Raw genomic sequence first — 5,776 nt, 5'->3', positions numbered from 1 at the left:
GTCAAGGGGGGTGGGGGGGGGGAAGGAGACATATGTAATACTCTTTGTAATATTTTAAGCAATAAAAAAAGGAAGGAATTCTCACCATTTGCAACAGCATGGATAGAACTGGAGAGCATTATGCTAAGTCAAATAAGCCAGTCAGAGAAAGATAAATATCACATGATCTCACTCATTTGTGGAATATAATGAACAACATAAACTGATGACAAAAATAGAGCCAGAGACATAGAAGCATCAAACAGACTGTCCAACCAATGAGAGGAAGCGGAGGGTGAGGGGGTAAGAGATCAACCAAAGGACTTGTATGCATGCATATGAGTGTAACCAATGGACACAGATAGTAGGGGGCTGAGGGCATGTGCTGGAGGGTGGGAGCGGCCAGGGAGAGGTCAATGGGGGAAAAAGGTGACTCATGTAATACTTTAAAACAATAAAGAATTTAAATTTTAAAAAAATCAATGCAAAAAATACCCTCAGATGAGGATTAAAAAAAAAAAAGAATCATACCAGATTTTTGGCTTGCGTGCCCCTGTGAATGATAGTGCTATCACTGAAATGGAGAATACATGAAGAAGCACAAATGTTTTTGTTTTTAGGGAAGGTAATGAACCCTGTTTTTGAAGCATTCGGGTGATAATGTGATAATGGTCTTCTGGCTTTACTTCCTTCATCCACTTCAGTGACTGTGCCAGAAGAGAGGAAAGACAGTTGTAGGCAGCTGTATGGAGAAACAAAGACAATTTAACTTTTTTTCACTGCAGCATAAGAAATAATTTTGTGTTTTAAATTTAGGAGGAGCATCGTAAGAAAATATTATTATTATTTAAATATGTTTTTATTGATTTCAGAGAAGAAGGGAGAGGGAGAGAGAGATAGAAACATCAATGATGAGAGGGAATCATTGATTGGCTGCCTCCTGCACGCCCCCTATTGGGGATCGGGCCTGAAACCTGGGCATGTGCCCTTGACCGGAATCAAACCTGGGACCCTTCAGTCCATAGGCCCGTGCTGTATCCACTGAGCCAAACCGGCTAGGGCTAAAAAATATTTTTTAATGTTGAGTAGGTATTGCTTTAGTATCTCTAATATTTATCTCGACAACTAACAGATGTGCCAACAACCTTGAATTAAAGACAGAAAAGAAAAAAATCAATATCTAAATTGTTTCTCTAGGTCAATATAGAAATTCATGTGCTGGAAATGTTTAAAAACCCATAATGGGTGGCAGCTTCTGTATTCTAGATACTTGTCTTATGTGGTAATAGCATGGCAGGCTGTGAAAAGAACAATGGGGCACAGGTTGCAAGTTTTAGCTTTATCGTTAGCTATCCGCATGATTTGGAGTAAGGAAAACTATCTTAGGTACACAATTATCTTCATAGCCTTCTATATCTAATATTAATAATTTTATAGTCTTTTCAAAATACAAGTTTCCATAGAAGTCAACAGAATCCACAAGCTGTATTCAAATCCTGGCTTCCCCACTTCTAAGCCAAATGGCTTGGGAAAGTCATTTAACTTCTTGTATAATGGTTTTCTCATGCAGAAATTGAAATAAAAATAGTAATCACCTCATAAGATTCTGTGAGAATGGAATGATTTAAATGTATATGAAGTACTTAGAATAGCACCTGGCACATAACAAGTTATATGTAAGTGTTAGCTATGATTATTATCATCAGCAACTATATTTCTCACAAGAAGTGTACACTTTTAATGGGGCTAAATTTAAAAAACTTAAGAAGTTTAAACAACTCTTTTTCAGTCAAATATAGTTTTAGCTTTTTTTAAAAATTAGGAAACATAATAAATTTTTTTCATAAAAGAGACATAACTTAATTATTTGTGCTCTGAAGTCTGTATCTTCCCCTGAAATCAAAGAGGGTTACATATGAATATCTTGAGGGAAGACTGTAGACTTGAGGGAAAACTTGTTTCTGTCTAAAAATGCATTTAAAAGAATCAACTTGGCAAAGTACCAGTGAGGGAGTAGTAAATGATTGCAACAGGTGTGAAGTTTTACTTTCTCAAGAGACTATCTCAGACGATGACTAAGGAAGAGAAATGAGAGTTTTGAAAGAGAGAGTAAAGACAAGGGAGAGATTGTCATTTGAGTTTGGGAGATAAAGATTCATTCTTTTAAATATTTAAGGGACTTAGAAGATGACACAAGTTCTAGGAGGGCAAAGATGAAAATCAGTGGTACGATCACTAATTCCTCTTCTTGCCCTCCAACATTACTTTACAATTCTTTCCATGAATTGCTAGCACTCATGAACTTTATTGTTTATTTACTAAAGAAGAAAACTGAAAATTTATATGTATGCAGAGTTGGTTAGAAAGTTTGGTAGTTCCAGCCTGTTCAGGCAAACAACTGGTTGATAATAATTTACTTGCGCTCAATTTAATGAAAATGGTAGAACTAACTATGGGAAATAGACATGCAGAGTATTAATGGACAGTTGTGTATATTATGTTCATAGTATAGCTAAGAAGGATAATTTACCTTTAAATTGCAGATCCAGAAAATTCCTATAATGTCCAGTCATCAGTTAGAATGTTTAAAAGTTGTAAGTTACTCTTTCTGTCCTCTTCCTTTATCTTGGGAGCCTTCCCGCTCTCTCACCTGCTCCCCGTGTTTAGGTCCACACAGTTATACTCTGAGACCGTTGAACCTTAAAATCAGATACCTAAAAGAAATAAACAAGGCAGAAATGGTTATTGGTGTGCCAAAACTTATGTTCTCCTTTCCATAGGATAATATTAATACTGAAAAATGGCTGCCAAGCAGGGGACTACATTTCCCAGCTGCCCTCATGGCTAAATAAATCCATGTAACTCTTGTTCACTAATGGCATATGAGTGGAAGTGATGTGTGACTCTTTGAGTCAAGGACTTTAAGATGATGTGCCTCATCCACCCCTTCCCCTTTTGCTGGCTGGTTGTGAAGGACAAGGCCCAACGATATGGTGGAGACACAGAATAGAGGACTGGGTCCCTGAATCACCACATGGAGGAAAAGCATCAGGAATACTCACCTTGGCCTATAGTGAATGAGAAATAGGTTTGCATTGTGTTAAAACACTGAAATGTTGGGGTTTTTGTTTCAGCAGTTAGTATTTCTCTAGCTGTAACAGTAAACATTACTTTCTTTTTAGTAATTATTTATTTTGTGAAAACATTTTTTAAAAAGAGCCAGTCACAGAATTTCAATACTTGACTGCTTTCTGTGTATACTTGGGAAGTCAGTTAACTTTGCAGATCTAATTGTCTCATCTTCAAAATAGGAATGAAGATAAAATAAAATCATGTATGTTGAAATGCTTTCAAATTGTGAAGAGAAAATAAAAGTAAAATAGTAAGATTACAATAGTGTTTCCCAGCCCTATGACATCACATATGCTGTTCATCTTGGAATGTCCTCATCCCACTTCTATTCTTAGGGCTCTCACAACTTTATCCTTTAATTTCAAATGCCCAAACTATCTTTTCACTGAAGATTTTTTAACACCTCATGTTCTCCCTTTCTCCCTTCCTGCCCCACCAGTAGTTAATTTCTATTGTCTCCTAAGCATTATGAACATTGTAATTAATTAACTCAACAAATATTTATTAATCAACTACTATGTGTCAGATAGTATTCTAGGGATGGGTGAGAGAGCAATGGATAAGAAAATCAAAGTCCTTGCTTTTGTAGAGTTTATAATTTAATGGGGAAAGGCAGATAATAAACCAGTAAATAATTTTTTAAAAAAGTTTGGGATGGTGACAAGTGCTGTGAAGATGAGGCACAAATGACATGAGAGAATTAGAGGGATGAAAGGAGCTGCTTTCCACCAGGTGGTCTGAGGCAGCCTCTCTAAAAGAAGGTGATGTTTGAGTTGAGACCTGAATTAGAAGAAGGAGGGGGTTGTCTGAAGAGCTTGGGTGTGTGTGTGTTTCAAGCAAGTGAGATCATAATTGCAAAAAGAATCTACACCTCATGGCTAAGGAACATGAAGAAGAAAGATTAGTTTGTTTTGAGTAAAGAGCATGGAGCAAGTGATCCAAGTTGGTGTCAGAGGGCTAGGTAGAAGCTGACTCATGCAAGGGCTTGTAAGCCATGATAATGGTATGGGTTTTATTCTAGTTCCAATGGGAAATCACTGTAGAACTTTAGCAGGGAGAATGGAGAGCTGATATATATTTGAAGATGGTCACTCCAGCTAATGAGAGAAAAAGGGATGATAGTGGGTAAAAGTGGAAAGGTTAAGAAGCTAGGGCAAGGGTCTCAGAAAGAGAAGATGCTACCTTGAATAGCATGATGCAGAGGAGACAGAATAGTGGCCAGGTAATCAACCACATAAGCAGATCTTGATTCAAATCCCATCATGCTTCAGGATTTTGGAGAAAGGGCTTCATGTTTGAGGCTATGTTCACATCTGTAATACCCATCTCAACAGGAAGGTAAGGATTAGAGAAGGTAAGGTAGGTGACCTTTATAATGTTGTTACGGACGGCCCCACCTCCACCTTTCAAATTCATATGTTGCAGCCCTAATCCCAATGTGACTGTATTTGGAGATAGAGTTTTTAAGGGAACAATTAAGTTTAAATGAGGTTATAAGAGTGGGACCCTAAGATTTTTATGGTTTTCCATCTTACGTTTAAGTCCTTTATCCACTTTGAGTTTATTTTTGTGAATGGTGTAAGTTGGTGGTCTAGTTTCATTTTTTTGCATGTATCTGTCCAATTTTCACAACACCAATTATTGAAGAGACTGTCTTGACTCCACTGTATGCTCTTGCCTCCTTTGTCAAATATTAATTGAGCATAGTGGTTCAGGTCGATTTCTGGGTTCTCTAGTCTATATGTCTGTTCTTGTGCCAGTACCAGGCAGTTTTGAGAACAGTGGCTTTGTAATACAGCTTGATATCTGGTATTAAGATCCCTCCAACTTTGTTCTTTTTTCTCAGAATTGCTGCAGTTATTTGGGGTCTTTTTTATTCCAGGTGAATTTTTGGAGAGTTTATTCTAGGTCTGTAAAATATGCTGTTGGTATTTTAATGGGGAGTACATTGAATCTATAGATTGCTTTGGGTAGTATGGACATTTTAATGATGTTGGTTCTACCAATCCATGAACACGGTATGTTCTTCCATCTGTTTATGTCTTCCTCTATCTCTTTTTTCAGTGTCCTGTAGTTTTTCGAGTACAGGTCTTTTACCTCCTTAGTTAAGTTTATTCCTAGGTATCTTAATTTTTTTGTGTGCAATGGTAAATGGGATTGTTTTTTTAATCTCTCTTTCTGTAAGTTCACTGTTGGCGAATAAAAAGGCCATAGATTTCTAGGTGTTAATTTTGTATCCTGCTACATTGCCGAATTCATTTATAGTGGGGCCTTGACTTACGAGTTTAATTCATTCTATGATGGAGCTTGTAACTCAAATTACTCGTATGTCAAATCATAAAGTGAACAAGTGAGACACGTGATGCTGGGCTGATGTTGTGGCGTTCACTGTGACGTTCGCTGCGCCAACTAGCGGTGGGGTATCTGAAGCTGGCTCGTAACCCGAATTTTAGCTCGCAACTCAAAGCAAAAAATCGGCCGAGAGATGACTCGTATCTTGAAAAACTCGTTAGTCGGGACACTCGTAAGTCAAGGTCCCACTGTATTAAGTCTAATAATTTTTTGATAAAGTCTTTAGAGTTTTCTATGTACAGTATCATGTCATCTGTGAATAATGACAGTTTTACATCTTCTTTTCCAATTTGGATACCTTTTATTTCTTCTT

The sequence above is a fragment of the Myotis brandtii genome, unplaced genomic scaffold (assembly GCF_000412655.1).
Source record: "Myotis brandtii unplaced genomic scaffold, ASM41265v1 scaffold71, whole genome shotgun sequence".
In the NCBI taxonomy this organism is placed as follows: Eukaryota; Metazoa; Chordata; class Mammalia; order Chiroptera; family Vespertilionidae; genus Myotis; species Myotis brandtii.
Note: the sequence above shows the minus strand (reverse complement) of the source record.